This window comes from Leptonychotes weddellii, chromosome 5, assembly GCF_054177405.1.
Source record: "Leptonychotes weddellii isolate Sample4059 chromosome 5, ASM5417740v2, whole genome shotgun sequence".
In the NCBI taxonomy this organism is placed as follows: Eukaryota; Metazoa; Chordata; class Mammalia; order Carnivora; family Phocidae; genus Leptonychotes; species Leptonychotes weddellii.
Genome location: NC_138373.1, coordinates 100,787,323 through 100,809,121, shown reverse-complemented (window position 1 = coordinate 100,809,121; position 21,799 = coordinate 100,787,323). Strand labels below are relative to the sequence as shown.

Here is a 21,799-nt window from a genome sequence, read left to right as displayed (position 1 = left end):
TCCTATCTTTCCTTAAACAAACTTCTTACCTTCCTTTTGACTTCCACATCTTTTGCTTGTTGCCTGCTCTTGTTGCTAGTTTTAAAAAAACTATACCCCTTTTCATCACTTACATAATAACTGCTTGGGGTATAGAGAGATTTGGTTCCTATGTGAAATAGCACAGGAGTCAGGAAATAGACAACCACATTCCTCAAGTATTAAATCTCAAGTTTACTTATATTGGTTTATTTTTATATTTATATAACTATTTGTCTTTCTACTATTGGAGAATAACGTTGAGCTAAGGAAAGAGAAAGTAATGAATTTTAAAATAGGATACTACCAAGATAGTGGGTACATTTCACGTGAGGGAATCAGTGATAAATCTTTTGCATAGTACTAGACTTCAGCCTTATCTTGTTTTTTTTTAAAGATTTTGTTTATTTGAGAGAGACAGAGAGAGAGCCCACACAGTGAGGGGGAAGGGCAGGAGGAGAGGGAGGCCCCCCGCAGAGCAGGGATCCTGATATGGGGCTCAATCCCAGGACCCTGGGATCATGACCTGCGCGAAAGGCAGATGCTTAACCGACTGAGCCACCCAGGTGCCCCCAGCCTTATCTAATATTGATCTTTCTTCTGAAATTTCACTGGGCCTGTACATCACTGACCTTATCCTAGACCCAGAAGTAAGGAGAATTGACAGAATGAGAGTCATTAATTAGTTGAGTCAGTCTCTAAAAACCCCTAGCATAGGACTTTCTGGTAAATTCTGAGTTAGCAATTGTTGCTTAGGCTCAAGGCTTAAGTGGGGGCTCTCGCTTTCCCCTGATCCCCAACTCTAAGTTTTGGACCACATACTCCCAGGTATGCCTGCAAAGAGAAAAAGATACCATCCTTTCCAAAGAGGAGTCTTGGGTCCACTTAGGGAATTAGCTCTGTGTTGAAGAGTAAGATTAATAAGGGTGGCTGGCATACTCCCTAAGGACTACGGTCTGAGGCGAGAAGGCAAGAGGGTGCATGATGTCTTTAAAGCTTATATAATTTCCATGGTTTCTAAGGTTTCATGTATAAACATGAAAACATGGACTTTTTTTCCACTGGTGATGAATACACAGTCCATTTGACTATCATGATGAAGACATTGCTGAGAAAATCCTTACTTTATAAAACAATTATTTCAATCCAAGGAAAAAAGAAAATTTCAAACTTCCAATAACAACATCAAGGTAATGGACGAGTGTGATCTATTGTGGAAGGAAAAGGTGATCAAGATCCATGTGAACTAAATTATGACATAGTTCTACAGAGTTGTTATATCTCTGAGGTAAGACAGTGAAGGTGTATTGCTGGCCTTGTCGGCTGAAATCAAACTGCTTCTGGTGATCTTTACTAGCAGGTATCAAGAAAAAAGCATTTGTTAGATCAGTAGCTGCATACCAGGTACCAAGGGATGGGTCAGTTTGGTCAAGCAGTGAAACCACATCTGGTACAGCAGCTGCAAGTGGAATCACCACCTGGTTAAGTTTATGATAATCTATGGATCCATCCCACAGGCCAGAGTTGAATGGGGATGTGGTGGGAATCACTACCCCTTTATCTTTCAGGTTCATGATGGTGGCACTAATCTTTGCATTCCTTCCAGGAGTGTGGTACTGCCTTTGATTTACTATTTTCCTAGATAGAGGCAGTTCTGTCTGGCATTTCCCAGCATAAAACCCTCACTCCACAGGTCAGGGAACCAATGTGAGGATTCTGCCTGCTGCTGAGTATACATTCTAGAAATGGAAAAATAACCACAGGGTAGGTTTGTTGACCCACTTTGCTCTCTGTGAGGTGAATCTGAGCTAAAACTCCATTGATCACCTAACCTCGATAAGCCCCTATTCTGACTGGGGGACCACAGTGACATTTTGAGCCGCCTGGAATTTGTGTCAGTTCAGAGTCCGTTCAGAGTCAGTGTCCAGTAGTCCCTGAAAGTCTAATTATTTCCTTTTCCCCAGTGCACAGTAACTCTGGTAAAAGGCCACAGTTACCTTTGGGGAAGGCTGGGATAAGGATTAATAGTATAGTATATATATCTTAAGAGATTTATGAAGAACTGGCTCATAGGTTTATGGAGGCTGAGAAGTCCCACAATCTGCCATCTGCAAACTAGAGACACAGGAAAGCTGGTGTGTAGTTGCAGTCTGAGTCCAAAGGCCTGAGAACTGGACCACCAACAATATAAGCCGCAGTCCAAGGACAGGAGAAAACTGTTGCCACAGTTCAGACAGAGAGTGAATTCTCCCTTCCTCTGCCTTTTAAATGTTTTATAGGCCCTCACCAGATTGACTGATGCCTACCCACATTGGGAAGAGTAGTCTGCTTTACTCAGTCTACCTGTTCCACTGCTAATCCCTTCTAGAAACACTCTCACAGACACACCTAGAAATAATGTTTAACCAAACATCTAGGCATCCTGTGACCCAGGCAAATTGACACGTAAAATCAACCATTGTACTTCCATTGCCCCTTACTGCCCCACTGGCTCAGGTTACTCCAGCAAGCCTCACGTCCAGATATTTCAAGGCAAATTGTAGGCACACATCTTTAGAAACATATAAACATGACAGGCGCCCCATAAAAGTTATGATGGTAGCATCATCAATTCCACCATTCTCTGAGCATCCAACCAGGGATTTATCTACTTCCCTCCTCTTTCTAAATACACTCCCTAAAACCTACTGGGGATTTTCTCGGGACTTCCCTCCTTACTTTTCTTGGTGTGGTAGTGGAGGAAGCTGCCCTGTCTTCTGTGAGAAAGGAGAAAAAAGCCATAAGTCTTTTCTGAGCTATCACAACTCTAAGAATTTCTTCCTCTCCCCTCCCTAGTCTTTTGATTTTATGAATTGGGAAATGTGGAGTACGTAGTTGAGCATGGCAAAACTGGTTTGTCTGAATCTTATTAAGCCTAGAGGGAGTATCTGACTCCCAGGTGTGACTGGCTTCTTGGTGCTTTCTCTTCCACGAGGATTTCAATACCTCTCTGCCTCACTACAGGCCCAAGACACCGATTCTGGAGCAACAAAGATAGTTCCACTCAACATGAGTTACATTTACAGTGATTTTTTTCCCCCTGAAATAATAAATAAGTGGAAACAGTGGTTGCCTCTGGCAAAGGAAACTTGGAAGCTGGAGACATAATTATGTGTCTATATTACCTATTTAAAAATAAAGTAATCTTAAAAAGGGAAAATGGGGGGCTTGCTTATGAATTTGCTGTGCCTAAATAGTTTCTGGACAAGGGTAGGCCCCAACAGCCTGATGGAAGTGGATTGAGGTATGCATTTTCCTTGGGCAGGACATCACTCAGGTGAAGAAGTTAAGCTTGGAGTAGTGGATCTAAGGAAGGCATCATTTAGCTGGAGAGGCAAATATTTTGGACATTTCTGGGGACAGGGTAAGGCTAGAGAGAATTTCTGGAATGAGGTAGAAGAGACTTTCTGAATGTATTAGTATTCAAAATGACATAATGAATCTGTGTATTGGCATGTCTATATAGTTATTCATTCAACACCTTGTCAGAGAATATAGTTCTACAGGACAGGGAATTTTGGTTCTTGTTCACTGATGTATCCCTGGTTCTTAGAACATTGCCTGGCAAATGATAGTCATTCTGTGTATATTTGTGGAATGAATAAATGAATGGGGATGACACAGATAACACCAACATCCAAAATCATGATGTCATCCGTGAATGTTAATTCTGGATAATGCCATGTAGTTCCTGTTAGTGGAACAGCTCCCTTCAGTCATTTACATCCCTGCCTTCCAATAAGGTAGGGGAAGGTCTGGAGGAAGAAAAGGGGAAAGAAGCTGCTTAGGGTGAGAGTGGTGGAGGAGGGACTAGAGCAAGCAGCCCCATTCCTGGGAAGCCCTGTCATGAGTTCCTCTCTGATTTTTTGTGTCATACTCTTGTTTTAATCTCAAGGTAATATTTTTTTTTTTTAGATTTTATTTATTTATTGAGAGAGAGAGAGAATGAGAGAGAGCACATGAGAGGGGGGAGGGCCAGAGGGAGAAGCAGACTCCCCGCCGAGCAGGGAGCCCGATGCGGGACTCGATCCAGGGACTCCAGGATCATGACCTGAGCCGAAGGCAGTCGCCTAACCAACTGAGCCACCCAGGCGCCCAATCTCAAGGTAATATTGAAAAAAAAAAAAAAAAAGTCCTAAATCTGTGAGGATGGGGTGGGGGCTGGGAGCACAGATCTCCTAATTTGCATGTCCAAGTCCAATTTAGAAAATACGCAAAGATCTCTCTCTTCCCCAGCTCAGATGCCTTGCTCTAGAGCATGTTAAAAAGTTTCTATTAATTTCTGATTTTTGCTCCTCTGATTATGTAAGGCACTGCTGGCTATTAAAAAACAGACCTTCTTCCACTTTTAGGAATTTATCATACAGAAATCATTGTTCAGCTGTGTCAAGGATATTTGTACAAGATGTTCATTTCATTTACTTGTAACAAAGTTTAGAAACCCAATTATCCAACAACAGGGGAATGGCTCAATAAATTATGATCCATCTGTGGAGGTAGTACATTGAATAATGGTTAAAAACTGTCCCTGGAGTTCGAATGTCTGGCTTCAAATCCTGGCTCTGCTATTTACTAGTTGCGTGACCAAACCTCAATTTCCATATCTATAAAATGGAAATATACCAGTCTCTATTTAATGTAGTCATTCTGTGACTTTGAATAAATTATTTCATCTACTTGATCTCATTTTTTCACCAGTAAAATAAAAATGATACTTTAAAAAAAAAAAAGGGCGCCTGGGTGGCTCAGTTGGTTAAGCGACTGCCTTCGGCTCAGGTCATGATCCTGGAGTCCCTGGATCGGGTCCCGCATCGGGCTCCCTGCTCGGCAGGGAGCCTGCTTCTCCCTCTGACCCTCCCCCCTCTCATGTGCTCTCTGTCTCTCTCATTCTCTCTGTCTCAAATAAATAAATAAAATCTTTAAAAAAAAAAATGATAATGTCTGCCTCCCTGGAAAAAAAATAATCACCGTGTAAGTTGCCTAGTTTAATGTCTGACATAAATAATAATACTGCACATTTATTGCACCATTATAATGTGTCAGGCATTATTTACTTTATGTACATTAGTGTATTTAATCTTTGCAAGGGATATATGATGTAGATACTGTTATTTCTCCCATTTTGTGAAGTAAAGAGAGATTAAATAACTTGCTTAAGGTCTCAGACTTTAAAAAAGAGTTACTCTGTAAGAGAAGCTGTTTAAGAAATAAGGCACACTGTTATCTGTTGCAATGCTTTCAGTTGCATGTAATATAAATCCAACCAAAAGTGACAAAACAATGAATACATGGTTAAATCACATAATAAGGACTACAGAGATGGATGATCCAGAGTTGGTTAATTCAGCAACTCAGTAACTTCATCAGAAGCTCAAGTGTTTTCTTTTCTTTTTTTTAAGATTTTATTTATTTATTTGACAGAGAGAGACACAGGAAGAGAGGGAACACAAGCAGGGGGAGTGGGAGAGGGAGAAGCAGGCTTCCCGCCGAGCAGGGAGCCCAATGTGGGGCTTGATCCCAGGACCCTGGGATCATGACCTGAGCTGAAGGCAGACGCTTAGCCGACTGAGCCACCCAGGCGCCCCGCCCAAGTGTTTTCTGAATCTTTCTGCTCTGCTGTCCTCACTTGGTGTTGATTTGCCTTCTTGATCTGAATGTCCCTTACTTTCAAGATGGCTGACAAAGTTCTGGACATCACACATTCAGAGGAGCAGGAAGTGTCCCTGTGTTTATGTCCCTTTAAAGAGTGAGGATAATCTTCCCAGAAGCCTACCAGGAGATTAGCCTCACATATTTTTAGTGGAATTTCATCATACTCTTATACTTAAAATGCTTGGTAAGGGAAATAGGATCACCATAATTGGCATAGGATAATTAAGATTGACCCCCTGGAGCTGGGAAGAGACCCAACTACCCCTAGGGCATTTGATCATTAGGAAGAGAGGGACAAAAATTAGGAATCTATTAGAATAAAGGGGGGCAGTGTTGTTCATATTTTTGTTTCATTCCTTCCCTTTGAGTATGGACTGGACCTACTGACTTGCTCCTACTGAATATAATACAGGAAAAATGACGGGATGTCACTTGCATGATTAGGTTATAAGGGACTTCTTCCATCTGGCTGGCATTTTCTCTCTTTGGCTCTTCTTGTGTGCTTCAGTGAAGCAAAGTGGGAAGGCTCATGTGGCAAGGAACTGAGGGTAGCCTCTTGTATACTAGGGAGGAACCAAGGCCTCAGTCCAAGCATACAAACACCCATGACACTAAATAAATATCCATGTGCTGGATGGCTTCCTTTTGCCTTTACAAATCCATTCTCCACCCTGGTCAGTGTTCCCAGCGAATAATCTGTATGGTCTCCATCATGGGCTTCCTTGCCATCTGGCATCATAACTATGCTAAATGACTCCATTACCATTTTAATGTGTTTTTTCCTGATTATGATAGTAATACATGCTATTAAAACAATAGAAAATTTTAAAGAAAAATAACAATTAGGAAATAGTATTCATAATACTTTCATGGTTATCATTTTGTATTTTCCATTTATCCCTTGCCTAAATGTGGTTTTACAGAGCTTTTTCTATGATATATAGAATTCTTGATCCTGATTTTTCACTTAAAATTATAGGTAAATAGCTATTCATGCAGTAAGGAACTCATCATAAATATTTTGGTGACCGCACAAAATGCCATTATATAGGTGTTTCCATATTTTACAGTTTATTTGTTTTTTGAATAATTGTTTTGTTTGGGTTCTTTTTGTTTTGTTATTGGAAACAATCTGTGATGCAGTGTATGATGAGATGAAGGTTTTGTTTCCAGAAGGGGATTTAATCTGGCTCTTGGTGATTTGTGTAGATTAGAGAAGTGCTTGTTAACAAAGATGTCCCAAAATCAGAGATTAGCCTCTCCTGACTAATCCAGAAATGACTGCAAGGCAAAGATTTAGGGTAGGAGTAGAGAGGGTCTTCCGGGACAGTCCTTAAGTTACATAGCAGAGAGAGCTGGCCCTGGAGTTGCCAGATTACTCAGGGTGCTTGGAATAAGATCTGTAGGGACAGACACTTCCTGGACACCTGCCCTTTACTTACTCTTTTAATAAATCCCTGCTGATTCTCTTTGGGCTGTCACTTGGGGAGTTCCTGTAGGCATCTTTCTAACTAACCTCTTGAGACTTATTTAGAATAAAAGCAAATGTGAGGTTGACCTTAATTGATCTAAAGTAAAGTTGCCTGTGGGGATTTCCACACTTGAACTTTGGGGAATCTCTAAGTAGCAAATGCTAATGAGGCCCTGAAAGTCTCAGTTCGACTTTACCTTCTTCTCCCCTAAGGTCTATTCCTGCAGACACCAGAGAAGGAGGGAGGATGAAGGGCTCAGCCTGAGCAGAGACTGGCTGGGACTCAAGTACCTCCTCAGAGTATGCTCAATCCTATTACCAGGCTTCCCCAAGTAGCAAAGTTTGGAAGTTCAAAGTCATTTCTATTGGCCTAACTGGGATGTGCTGGGAAATGCTCAAATGCTCTGTATTATAATTCACTGAGGGAATAGCAGGCTTTTACTTGAGATTATTAAATCTAGAAGATCAGTTCATTATTTGTATCTTTCTTTGGTTTATTTCAGAAAGTGAAATATGGAAAGTTCATGCCCTGGACAAAGAACCTTTGTAATGAGATTGGAAAACTTTCAAGCAGGATGGGCTCCTCCGCAAGAGGCTGATTCACGGGGAAGCTACCCAGGTACCCAGTCTATGGAAACCTCTTCTCCTTACCCTAGAACTGAAAAATTTTCAGATCATTCCCTCATTCTTTTATTCAACACATATATTCAGTCTACTATGTGCCAATGCTGCACATTATGGGAGACAGATAAATAAAATGTAATCTTTGTATTAAGATAGGTAAAAATCTGGCAGGAAAGAGAAGTCATTAAAAATCACTATAAGAGTTAGGGCATGTTAAGGGCCACAAGTGAGGCACAAATGAAATTAGAGGATGTTCAGCCATGGGACATTATACTCAATTTCTGACTAGAGAGATAAGGAGAGGCCTCAGAGAGGACTGGGCATTTAACCTGTGTCTTAAAAATTTCAAATATTCCTTCCCTTTTTACCCATGGCCACTGTCCTGGATCAGACCTTCATTATCGCATTTATCCATTCACTCACTCATGCAACATTTTTGTCTAAAACCTACAAAGTACCAGGGTCAAGGCAAGGTATGGGGATACAACAGTGAACAACAGAAATGGCTCTTGCCTGCATGGTGCTTACACTCTATTTGAGGAGGTAAGTAAACAGACAAAAAAGAATCACGACAGAATCCAACAAGGAGCTAGGCAGAGAATAGCAAGGGGACCAACTTTAAAGAGGAGGATCAGGGAAGGCTGATCTGAGAAAATGATACATTAACAAAGACTTAAGGCATGAGAGTGAGCTAGTCATGGCAGAAATTAAGGAAAGAACTTTCAAGAAAGATATAACAACATATGAAAAGGCAGTGAAATAGGAAAGCTTAGAAGTTTAAGTTTCTGAAATAAGACTCATGCAGCTGAAATATAGAGAAGAAACCAGAATGAGATGAGATTAGAGAGACAGGCAGAGGGAGGATGATACATAGCCTTGAATGCCATTATTAGGAATTCAAATTTTATTCTAATTGCAATATAAAGTCTTTTTTTTTTTTTTTTAGAAAGACAGCCTGAATAGGGGGAGGGGCAGAGAGGGAGAGAGAATCTTTAGCAGGCTCCATCTCATGACCCTGAGATCATGACCTGAGCCGAAATCAAGAGTTGGACACTTAACCGACTGAGCCACCCAGGCACCCCATAAAGTCATTTTTTAAGTGAATGAACAAAGCAAACTGATTTGCATTTTAAGATCACTCTTGAAGCAGTGAGGAAAATTGATGAGAGGAAGGTAAAAGGGAGAAGACCAACTAAGAGACTCCTGGAGCCTGGGAAAGAGGTGGTGGTATCTTGGATTAGGGTAGCAGAGAAAAATGTATGAATTCTGTATGTACTTTAATGACAGATTCAACAGGACTTCCTAATGGATTAGATGTGAAGAGTGAGGAAAATGGAGGCATCAAAGATGACTCCTAAGTTTCTGGAATGAGCAATTGTATTGACTGGTTTAATAGACTAGTTTCTCTCTCCTTGAAATACAATAATAATTCCTATCCATTGTCACATGAATCTGGACATGATCATTTCTTTGACCAATAGAATGTAGGCAGAAGTAATAGTGTGCTAGTATCCTCAGGGTCTTCTCACAGTTGCAAAAGAGCTTCTGGATCCCAATGACAATATCTTCATTCCACGCCAAGAAAAGGGGGGAAGGGAGAAGGGGAGAGTAAGCAAGGGGCAAAAACCATCAGAGTCAGCCCCTACCCCTCTTAAAGGTAGTCCCACCCAGAAACTTCTGCTTCTATCTCACTGGCCAGGACTTAGTCAAATGACCATCTCTATATCTAAGGAAGCCTGAAAAAAAATTTTTTTTTCAGCTGAGCATATTGCTACACTAAATGAGACCACGATTTTGTTAAAAAATAATAAGGGTGAGAATGAATATGGGCTAGGTGCCTGGCTCTCTCATAAAAAGTTGATTCAAAGAAATAGAGGCAGACACAAAGAAATGGAAAAACATTCCATGCTCAAGAATTGGAAGAATAAATATTGTTAAAATGCCTGTGCTACCCAGAGCCATCTACACATTCAATGCAATCCTTATCCAAATACCATTGACATTTTTCACAGAGCTGGAACAAATAATCCGAAAATTTGTATGGAACCACAAAAGACCCCCAATAGCCAGAGGAATGTTGAAGAAGAAAACCAAAGCTGGTGGCATCATAGTGCCAGGCTTCAAGCTCTATTACAAAGCTGTAATCATCAAGACAGTATGGTACTGGCACAAAAACACACACATACATCAGTGGAACAGAACAGAGAATCTAGAAATGGACCCTCAACTCTATGGTCAATTAATCTTCGACAAAGCAGGAAAGAACATCCAATGGAAAAAGGACAGTCTCTTCAACAAATAGTGTTGGGAAAATTGGACAGCCACATGTAGAAGAATGAAACTGGACCATTTTCTTACACCATACACAAAGATAAATTCAAAATAGATGAAAAACCTCAGTGTGAGACAGAAATCCATCAAAATCCTAGGGAACACAGAGAGTAATCTCTTCGACCTCAGCTGCAGCAACTTCTTGCTAGACACGTCTCCAAAAACTGTGGAAACAAAAGCAAAACTGAACTATTGGGACTTCATCAAGATCAAAAGCTTCTGCATAGCAAAGGAAATGGTCAAGAAAACTAGAAGGCAACCTATCAAATGGGAGAAGATATTTGCAAATGACATTATGGATAAAGGGCTAGTATCCAAGATCTATAAAGAACTTATCAAACTCAACACCCAAAAAACAAATAATCCAGTCAAGAAATGGGCAGAAGACATGCACAGACATTTCTCCAAAGAAGACATCCAAATGACCAATAGACACATGAAAAAAAATGCTCAACATCACACTGCGTGCTATACGCAACTAATGAATCGCTGAACACTACATCAAAAACTAATGTTGGCTAATTGAACATTAAAAAATGTTCCACATCACTTGGAATCAGGGAAATACAAATCAAAACCACAAGGAGATACCACCTCACACCAGTCAGAATGGCTACAATTAACAAGACAGGAAACAACAAATGTTGGCAAGGATGCAGAGAAAGGGGAACCTTCTTACACTGTTGGTGGGAATGCAAGCTGGCACAGCCACTCTGGAAATGGTATGGAGGTTCCTCAAGAAGTTAAAAATAGAGCTACCCTACAACAATTGCACTACTAGGTATTTACCCCAAAGATAAACGTATTGATCCCAAGGGGGCACCTGCACCCCAGTGTTCATAGCAGCAGTGTCCACAATAGCCAAACTGTGGAAAGAGCCAAGATGTCTATTGACAGATGAATGGATAAAGAAGATGTGGTATATCTTCTATACTATACACACATACAATGGAATATTAATCAGCCATCAGAAAGGATGAATACTTACCATTTACATCGACGTGGATGGAACTTGAGGGTATTATGCTGAGCAAAATAAGTCAGAGAAAGACAATTTTATGGTTTCACTCGTGTGGAATATAAGAAACAGTGCAGTGGATCATAGGGAAAGGGAGGGAAAACTGAATGGGAAGTCATCTGAGAGGGAGAAAAACCATGGGAGACACTTAACTATAGGAAACAAGCTAAGGGTTGCTGGAGGGGAGCTGTGTGGGAGATGGGGTAATTGGGTGATGGGCATTAAGGAGGGCATGTGATGAGTTCTCGGTGTTATATGCAACTGATAAATTATTGAACACTACATCTGAAACTAATGATGTAATATATGTTGGCTAATTGAGTTTAAATTTTAAAAAAAGTTCAAGAAAGAAAGTAAGTAGCTTGTTGGTTGCAACCTCCTTGAGAGCTTCCTGGATGTAATCTGAAACCAGCCCCTATAAACCATGGAAGGCAAGGGGAGACTGAAGAAAGAGGCAGGCCACTCCAAATTAGTAGGTGGCAGACTTGAAAAGCAAAGGAGTTTATATACGAGGCTTGTCTTGGGTCGCCACAAGATGAGTAGATCTCCATACACATCTGCCAAATCTTAAAAGTTTCTATAGAGGCCTTAACTGGGTTCAGTCATGTGTACCATCCAAATGGTCTCAACACCACATCACTGTCTCGAGACTATGTCCTTGGGGCAGCTTCTGGGAGCAGGGAAAGCAAACAAAGTACACATTCTAAGAACAGGGGAGGGGGTAAGGAGCCTCTGATTGCCAGGGTCTAGCTCATGGGTCAGCCAGCGGGCATGTCCTCTTGATGACCTCCCCAAACACAGCTGAGAGACTGAATAAAATTAGGATAGATAAGAGACTATCTACATTGTTGGAGACTTTAATGAGAGCAATTCCAAAGGAATTGGGATGGAAGCCAGATTGCAATGGACTAAAGAAACATGAGGAAGGAGAGACAACTTACACAGATGATTCTTCAAGGAAAATTCTTTTGAAAACTGAAAGGAATAACTGGAAGTAATTGAGGTAATAACTGGAAGGAAAGTGAGGTCAATTGAGAATTTTTCCAAAATTATAGATACTAGATCATGACCATTTCCAGACATAATACTATATTCCTCAGTCTCTTCTGCCATACACACAATGTGTAACTTTCAATCAAAAATTAAGAGTCATGTAAAAAACAAAATCAAAGAAAAAAGACAAACAAAAGGGTGAACCAGATGTTTACCTTATCAGACAGGGAATTTAAAATAATTCTGTTTGGGACCTGGGTGGCTGGGTGGCTCAGTCGTTAAGCGTCTGCCTTCGGCTCAGGTCATGATCCCAGAGTCCTGGGATCAAGCCCCACATCAGGCTCCCTGCTCAGTGGGAAGCCTGCTTCTTCCTCTCCCACTCCCCCTGCTTGTGTTCCCTCTCTCGCTGTGTCTCTCTCTGTCAAATAAATAAAATCTTTAAAAAAATAAAATCTGATTAATATATGAAAGGCTCTAGTAGAAAATATAGTTAATATGCATCAAGAGTTGGGTAATTTCAGTTGGACAGCAATGGAAACTATAGGAAAAAGACAAATGAAATACTAGAAATAAAAATGGTAACAGTAATGAAGAATGCCTCCAATAGGCCCATAAGGTGATTCAACATAGCCCGGGGGGTGGGGGTGTGTGTGTGTGCGGTGAATCAATGAATTGGAAGATAGATCAATAGAAATCACCGTACTGTAACACAGAAATTAAAAAAGAGTGGGAAAAAAACCAAAATATTCAAGAGATGTGTGACAATATCAAATAGCCTAACGCACATGTAATTAGAAACTTAGAAGATGAGAGAACAAGGTAGAAAAATGTGAAGAACTCATATGAGGAGAGAAACAGTGCAGTGGATCATAGGGGAAGGGAGGAAAAAACAATGGGAAGAAATCAGAGAAATCAGAGAGGAAGACAAAACTTGAGAGACTCATAATTATGGGAAAGAAACTGAGGGTTTCTGGAGGGGAGGTAGGGGGTTGGGGTAACTGGGTGACTGGGCACATGATATGATGAGCACTGGGTGTTATATGCAACTAATGAATTACTGAACTCTACATCTGAATGTAATGATGTACTATAAGTTGGTTAATTGAATTTAAATAAAATTTTAAAAAATGAAGAAATAATAGCTGAGAGTTTTCAAAAAAAAAATAAAATTATAGGTAAATAGCTATTCATGCAGTAAGGAACTCATCATAAATATTTTGGTGACCACACAAAATGCCATTATATAGGTGTTTCCATATTTTACAGTTTATTTGTTTTTTGAATAATTGTTTTGTTTGGGTTCTTTTTGTTTTGTTATTGGAAACAATCTGTGATGCAGTGTATGATGAGATGAAAAAAATAAAGATGTTAATCACAAGTCCAAAAAGCTCAGAGAATCACAGCCGAATAAAAACCAACACACACACACACACACACACACAATTATACACATTGTATTTAAATATGAAAGTCAAAGATGAAGAGAAAATCTTGAAGGCAGCCAGAGAAAAAGACACATCACATACAGAGGAACAAAAGATTAAAATCGTGGCATACTTCTCATCAGAAACTAAGACAACAGAGTGACATATTTAAAGTGCTAAAAGAAAAAAAAACTTAATACAGAATTCTATATCAAGTGAAAATATCTTTATTTTTTAAAAAGATTTTATTTACTTATTTGACAGAAAGAGGGAGAAAGCGCATACAAGCAAGGGGAGTGGGAGAGGGAGAAGCAGACTCCCCACTGAGCAGGGAGACCAATGCAGGGCTCAATCCCAGAACCCTGGGATCATGACCTGAGCTGAAGGCAGATGCTTAACCAACTGAGCCACTCAGGTGCCCCTGAAAATATCTTTCAAAAGAAATGAGAAAAACAGATCTTTCTTAACTTAGGATGGGGTTACTTCCTGACAATGGGTTCGTTGTAAGTTGAAAATGTCTTAAGTTGAAGATACATTTAGTACATCTAATCCACCAAACATCATAGTTCGTTCTAGCCTACCTTAAAGGTGTTCAGAACACTTACATTAGCCAAAATCATCTAACATAAAGCCAATTTTATAATAAAGTTTTGAGTATCTCATGTAATTTACTGAATACTGTACTGAAAGTAACACTAATGGTTGTCTGGGTATAGAATGGTTTTAAGTGTATCAGTTGTTTACCCTCATGATTGTGTGGCTGACTGGGAGCTGTGGCTCACTGACACACAAGATTGTATCTTACTACATATTGCTAGCCTGGGAAATCCAAAGTGTGATTTCTACTGAATACGCATCCTTCTCACACCATTGTTAAGTCAAAAAACCCTAAGTTGAACCATTTTAAGTCAGGGACCACCTGTAAATATATTTTTCACAAAAACAAAAAGAGCAAATTCATTGCCAGCTGACCTACACCACAAGAACTGTTAAAAGAAGTTCTTTGAGAGGAAGGGCTATAATTCCAGACAGATACTTGAATCCACAAAAAGATGTCTGGAAATTATTAAGATGAAGGTAAATGTAAAATATTTTTCTTGTTTTTAATCACTTTATAAAATAATTTATTGTCTAAAGCAAAATAGTAGCAATGTACTATGGGTTTAGATAATAGGTATAATTAAAATGTGACAATAGTACAAAGGATGGGTAAGAGGTATTAAGAGTATATTGTTATGAAGCTATTACTCTATGCATAAAGTGGCATAGTACTGTTTGAAGGTAGAATGTAAATAACTAAATGTGTCTATTAGAAATCATAGGGCAATCACTAAAAGCTATAAATGATAAACTAATTGCAAAGATAAATATCAAATCATAAAAAATCAAAAGTAGCAGAAAAGGGTAAAAAAGAAAACAGGTGGAACAAATAGAAAACAACTAGTAATATGGTAGATCTTAATCCAGTTGTATCACTAATTAGGTGCAAATGGTCCAAACACTTGTAAAAAGACATTGTCAGATGTAAAAGGATATATCATATAAACAAAAATCAAAAGACAGGTAGAATAATTATAATCAAACAAAGATCAATAAAAGGACAATTCACTGGAAAGACATAATAAACCTAAATGTGTATGTACCTAAGAAGAGAGTTTCGGGGTGCCTGGGTGGCTCAGTCATTAAGTGTCTGCCTTCAGCTCAGGTCATGATCCTTGAATCCTGGGATCGGGCCCCCCATTGGGCCCCCTGCTTGGCGGGAGGCCTGTTTTACCCTCTCCCATTCCCCCTGCTTGTGTTCCTGCTCTGTCTTTTCTCTCTGTCAAATGAATGAATAAAGTCTTAAAAAAAAAAAGTTTCAAAATACATAAGGCAAAAATGAATAAAACCAGAAGGAGAAAAGGTCAAATAGCTATAGTTGGAATTGATTACATTTCAGTAATCAATTCAACAAGTAGACAGCAACCACAAAATATAATAGACCTGAGAAGGAAGCCTGGGAAGATGGTGGAATAGGAGGATCCTAAACTCATCTCATTCCATGGATTCACCTAGATAATAGTCACATCAATGTAAGTAACCCAGAAAATGAACCAAAGACTGGCAGAACAGACTCTCCACAATTAATCATAGAGAGGAGACCACATCAAAAACTGTAGGAAAGGATAGTCCTGGTCAGTCGGGAACCAAATTAAACACTGCCACAGATACATGAATCATTAAGCTGCAAACCAGCAGAGGTTCAGTTTATCACATGCCACCTAGAATATTGAATAAAATAAATTCTAAATTAAGAAACTACCCACAAATGGGGGGAGCACCACAAGCATGGAGAAGGGAGAGGAACAAACCCCACACCAGACACCCCAGACACAAGGGACCCGCACTGTGAAGACAAGTCCCCATAACATTTGGTTTTGAAAACAAGATGGACTTAATTTCATGAGTTTTTACAATCAGCGGGGCTTAACACTGGGAACTTTAAAAATCAGGAGACTTGAGGGGCACTCATGTGGTTAAGTCGGTGGGGTGTCCAACTCTTGATCTCAGCTCAGGTCTTGATCTTGGGGTCATGAGTTTAAGCCTTGCATTGGGCTCCATGCTGGATGTGGAGCCTACTTTTAAAAAAAATCAGGAGGCTTGGCTCTGAGAGAGCTGGAGGGCAATAAGAAACTGTCCCTTCCCTTAAAGAGCTAGCATAACAAACCATCCCACTGAGATACAGCATAGACGCAGCAGTTTGAAAAGTATCTGGGGTATACAGGAAGGAGATTTATTTACTAATCTCAAAACATGCCCTGGAGGGGCAGTGATCTCTAGGAGACTTCTCCAATAACAAAAGAGTTGGTGGGCACCCTTTTTCTCCCCCATCCCTCAACCTAGATACCCAGTTACCTGTGGGAACAAGCATGAACACTCATCACCTAGATTGCTAACACCCCATCCCCCCATCCCTGAGTTCTCTTGTGGACTTGCCCCGCTCAAACCACCCCACATAACAGGAGTCCCTCCAAAGTGATGCTGGACATATCTCATTCTGTAAGCAGGCCCCACAGTGACCAGAACTACTCCAAAGTGACTCAAATAGATAAAATCAGAAATGAAAGAGGAGAAATAACAACCAATACCATAGAAATACAAAGGATTATAAGAATATTATGACAAATTGTATACCAACAAATTGGACAATGTAGAAGAAATAAATTCTTAGAAAACTATAACCTCCCAAAACTGAAACAAGAATAGAAAATTTGAGCAGACCAATTACAAACAATGAAATTGAATCAGTAATCAACTGCAAACAAATGAAAGTCCAGGACCAGATGGCTTCATAGGTGATATCTATCAAATAGTTAAAAAAGAATTCATACCTATTTCAAACTATTCCAAAAAATAGAATAGGAAGGAAAGCTTCCAAATTCATTTTGCTAGGCCAGCATTCCCTAATAAAGACACTACAAAAACGGCGCCTGACTGACTCAGTCAGTAGAGCATGATACTCTTGATCTCTAGGGATTGTGAGTTTGATTTTTTTCCCTGAGTTTTTATTTAAATTCCAATTAGTTAATATGCAGTGTAAAATTAGTTTCAGTGTAGAATTCAGTAATTCAACACTTACATACAACACCTGGTGCTCATCACAGGTGCCCTCATTAATCCCTATCACCTATTTAACCCATCCCCCTGACCACCTCCCTTCTGGTAACCATTAGTAGTTCTCTATAGTTAATAGTCTGTTTCTTGGTTTTCCTCTCTTTTTCCCCCCTCTATGTTCATTGAGCTCCAAGTTGGGCATAGAACCTACTAAAAAAATTTTTTTAAAAAAAGACAGTACAAAAAAAGAGAATACCTCTCTCTTTCTCATCAATACCTCTGATGAACATAGATACACCAATTTTCAACAAAATATTAGCAAACTGAATCCAGTAGTACATTTAAAAACATCATGCACCATGATCAAGTGGGATTTATTCCTGGGATGTAAGAGTGGTTCAGTATTCACAAATCAATCAGTGTGATGCATCACATGAACAAGAGAAAGGATAAAATCCATATGATCATTTCAATAGATTAAGAAAAAGCATTTGACAAAGTACAACATACATTCATGATAAAAGCCCTCAACAATGCAAGTTTAGAGGGAACATACCTCAACATAATAAAGGCCATATAGGAAAAGCCCACAGCAAATGTCATACTCAATGGGGAAAAACAGAGCTTTTCTCCTAATATCAGGAAAAAGACAAGGATGTCTAGTTTCACCATTTATATTCACCATAGTGCTGGAAGTCCTAGCCACAGCAATCCAACAGGAAAAAGAAACAAATGCATCAAATTGGTTAGGAAGAACTAAAACTTTCATTATTTGCAGATGACGTGATGCTGTATATAGAAAATCGTAAAGACTCCACCAAAAAACTGCTAGAACTGATAAACAAATTCAGTAGAGTTGCAGGATACAAAATAAATATAGAGGAATCTATTGCATTTCTATATATTAATAATGAAGTAGCAGAAAGAGAAATTAAGAAAACAATCCCAATTACAATTACACCAAAAAGAATAAAATACCTAGGAATAAACTTAACCAACAAAGTGAAAGACATGTACATTGAAAAATATAAAACACTAATGAAAGAAATTGAAGACACAAAGAGAAAAGGAAAGACGTTCCATGTTCATGGATTGGAAGAACCATATTGTTAAAATGTCTATACTTCTCAGAGAGAAGGAAGATGGTGGAAGAATAGGGGACCCGCATTTCATCTGGTCCCTTGAATTCAGCTAGTTATCTATCAAATCATTCTGAACACCTGTGAATTCAACCTGGGATCTAAGAAAATAATTGCTGCAATTCTACAAATAGAAAAGTGACAATGGGGGCACCTGGGTGGCTCAGTCAGTTAAGCATCTGCCTTCAGCTCAGGTCATGATCACAGGGTCCTGGGATCAAGTCCCATAAGGGGCTCCCTGCGCAGCGGGAGCAGGGAGCCTGCTTGTCCCTCTCCCTCTTCCCCTGCTTGTATTCTCTCTCTCTCTCACTCTTTCTCTCAAATAAATAAATAAAAGCTTAAAAATTTTTTTTTTAAACTATAAAGAATAAAAGAAAAGCGAACACTTTTTGCAAGGTAGGAGGTGCAGAGACGTGAATCTGAGGGGATATATCAGAATATAAACTTTGGAGGGAGCAGGGCCTCCATAAGCCAGCTACAGGAAAGTGATATAGCAGCTAAATACAAAATCGGAACTTTTAGAAATCTGTGAGGGACATCCCTGCCTGACAGGTGCTCAGGTGGCAAATCAGGGCAGAATCGTAGGTGGGACAATGTGGTCTCAGAATCCCCGAGGTCACAGAAAGAATGGGGGTGCCTGAGTGTGGCAGAGTTCTCAAGCATTGGAGCAGAAGCCAGCTATAATTAGTCTACCCCAGAGTGACCTCTCAGCTAGGAGTTGCTATAAACTGCAAACTGGGCAGGATTAGGTGACCGATCTCCAAGCAGGGGCATAGCAAGCGACAACCACTGGGAGACCCTGCTCCTTCCCCCTGGAGGAGTGGCACAGGTGCACCCAACGATCAGGCAGCTGCTCCCTGAGCAGGGTCCCAGAGAGCTGCGGGGCCACAGTGAGAACCCCCACCCCCAGGATTGGATTGGTGAGGGTGTGCACCGCAGGAGTCTGTGGAGTTTGGTGCACACAGAAGGGATGGACTGCTTTTCTCTAAAGGTGCACTGAAGAGTTGGGGCAGTGATCATTCAGCTCAGGGGCTAGAGATTTGGGGACCACCATTTTTACTTTTTTTTTCATCCTCTAAAGTGGCATGAAAAGCCTCCAGGGAACAAAAGCCACATAGAGCAACCCAAAGCAGCTTACACTGAGCCGGGCCCCCTGACAAAGGGTGGTGCAGCTCCACTCAGGCAAAGACACCTGAGAATCAGTGCAACAGGCCCCTCCCTCAGAAGACCAGCAGGAACATCTGTCAAATACCAAGTTTATGGATCACTCCAAACTGAAAAACTCCTGCCCTAGAGGAAAATAGTATATAGAATTCAAAGTTTTTTCCCATGAGTATTTAGTCTTTCAGTTTAAAATTTTCTTTTCAGGGAGGCTGGGAGGCTCAGTTGGTTAAGTGTCTACCTTTGGCTCAGGTCATGATCCCAGGGCGTTGGGCTCCCTGCTCAGTGGGGAGCCTGCTTCTCCCTCTGCCTGCCGCTCCCCCTGCTTGTGCTCTCTCTCACTGTCTGTCTCTCAAATAAATAAATAACATCTTCAAAATAAATAAATAAATACAATTTTCCTTTCCTTTTTACATTTTTTGCCTTTTCAACTAGTTTCTTATTGTATCAACTCTTTGTTTTTAAGTCTTTTTTTAATTTTCATTTTTACATTTATATTTTATAGATGTATTCTTCATTTTTGGCTTCCTTTCACTGTGTTCAATTTTATTTTTGTATATATGTAAGTTTTTCTTTCTTTACAATTTTGGGATATAGTGTCTTCTAAAAAACAGATCAAAATGCACCCAGGACCAAGTGGATAACCCTGTTTTGTCCACCTGTGAGATTATAGTCTCTCTTCCCCCCCCTTTTTTTTTTTTTTTTGTTACTGACCTCTTCAGATTTGTCTAGTGTGTATTTCACTGGGGTCATGGTTGTTATTTTTTATTTTGTTCTCTCATTCATCTGTTCTTCTCTGGACAAAAAGACTACAGGAAATTCATAGCAAAAGAAAGAACCAGAGGTAATACTCTCTACTATAGATATAATCGATATGGATATAAGTAAAATGCCAGAAATAAAATTCAGAATAACTATTATAAAGTTACTAGCTGGACTTAAAAAAAGTATAAAAGACACTAGAGAATCTCTTAATGCAGAAATAAAATCTAATCAGGCTGAAATTAAAAATGCTTTAACTGAGATGCAGTCTAAAATGGATGCCCTAACAGCCAGGGTAAATAAAGCAGAAGAGAGAGTAAATGACATAGAAGACAAAATGATGGAAAGGAAGGAAGCTGAGGAAAAGAGAGGAAAACAACTAATTAACCATAAGGGAAGGCTTTGAGAAATCAGTGATATCATAAAGTGAAACAATATTAGAATTACTGGGGTCCCAGAGGAAGAAGAAAGGGGGGGTGAAAGAAGGTATATTTGAGCAAATCATAGCTGAGAACTTCCCTAATCTGGGGAAGGAAACAGGCATTCAAGTCCAGGAGGTACAGAGAACCCCCCTCAAAAAAAAAAAAAAATAGATCAACACCTGACATATAATAGTGAAGCTTGCAAATTTCAGCAATAAAGAGAAAATTCTGAAAGCAGCTCTAGACAAGAGGAGAGTTCCTTAATGTACAAGTGTAGGAACATTCCTAGGGCTGGCAGCAGACCTATCCACAGATACCTGGCAGGCCAGAAAGCATTCTAAATGAGAAAAACATGCAGCCAAGAATACGTTATCCAACAAGTCTGTCATTCAGATTGGAAGGAGAGAGAAAGAGCTTCCAGGACAAACAGAAACTAAAAGAATTTTTGATCACTAAACCAGCCCTGCAAGAAATATTAAAGGGGATCCTATAAGCGAAGAGAGAGCCCAAAAGTAACATAGACCAGAAAGACACAGAGACAATATACAGAAACAGGGACTTTACAGGTAATACAATGGCATTAAATTCATATCTTTCAATAGTTACTCTGAATGTAAATGGGCTAAATGCTCCAATCAAAAGACACAGCGTATCAGATTGGATAAAAAAGCAAGACCTATCATATGCTGTCTGCAAAAGACTCATTTTAGACCCAAAGACACCTCCAGATTGAAAGTGAGGGGGTGGAGAACCATTTATCATGTTAATGAACATCAAAAGAAAGTTGGGGTAGAGGCGCCTGGGTGGCTCAGTTGGTTAAACATCTGCCTTTGGCTCAGGTCATGATCCCAGGGTCCTGGGATTGAGCCCCACATCGGGTTCCCTACTCAACAGGGAGCCTGCTTCTCCCTCTGCCTGCAACTCCCCGTGCTTGTGCTCGCTCTCTTTCTCTCTCTCTGTCAAATAAATACAATCCTTAAAAAAAAAAAGAAAGTTGGGGTAGCAGTCCTTATAACAGACTAATTAGATTTTAAACCAAAGACTGGTAAGGGATGAAGAGGGACACTATATCATACTTAAACAGTCTATCCAACAATAAGATCTAACAATTATAAATATTTATGCTCCTAACTCAGGAGCAGCCAATTATA

The 21,799-nt window shown here is 39.8% G+C and overlaps 1 protein-coding gene across 3 annotated transcripts in view; it reads left to right on the top strand.

Moving 5' to 3' along the window:
- Positions 1 to 21,799, top strand: part of OR10AD1 (olfactory receptor family 10 subfamily AD member 1) — a 76,782-nt gene that overhangs the window by 21,887 nt on the left and 33,096 nt on the right. For all 3 annotated transcript variants that reach the window (XM_081821559.1, XM_081821557.1, XM_081821558.1), the window contains exon 2: positions 7,684 to 7,799. The gene's annotated coding sequence lies outside the window, so the exon portion shown is untranslated. The remainder of the gene's footprint in view (positions 1 to 7,683; positions 7,800 to 21,799) is intronic.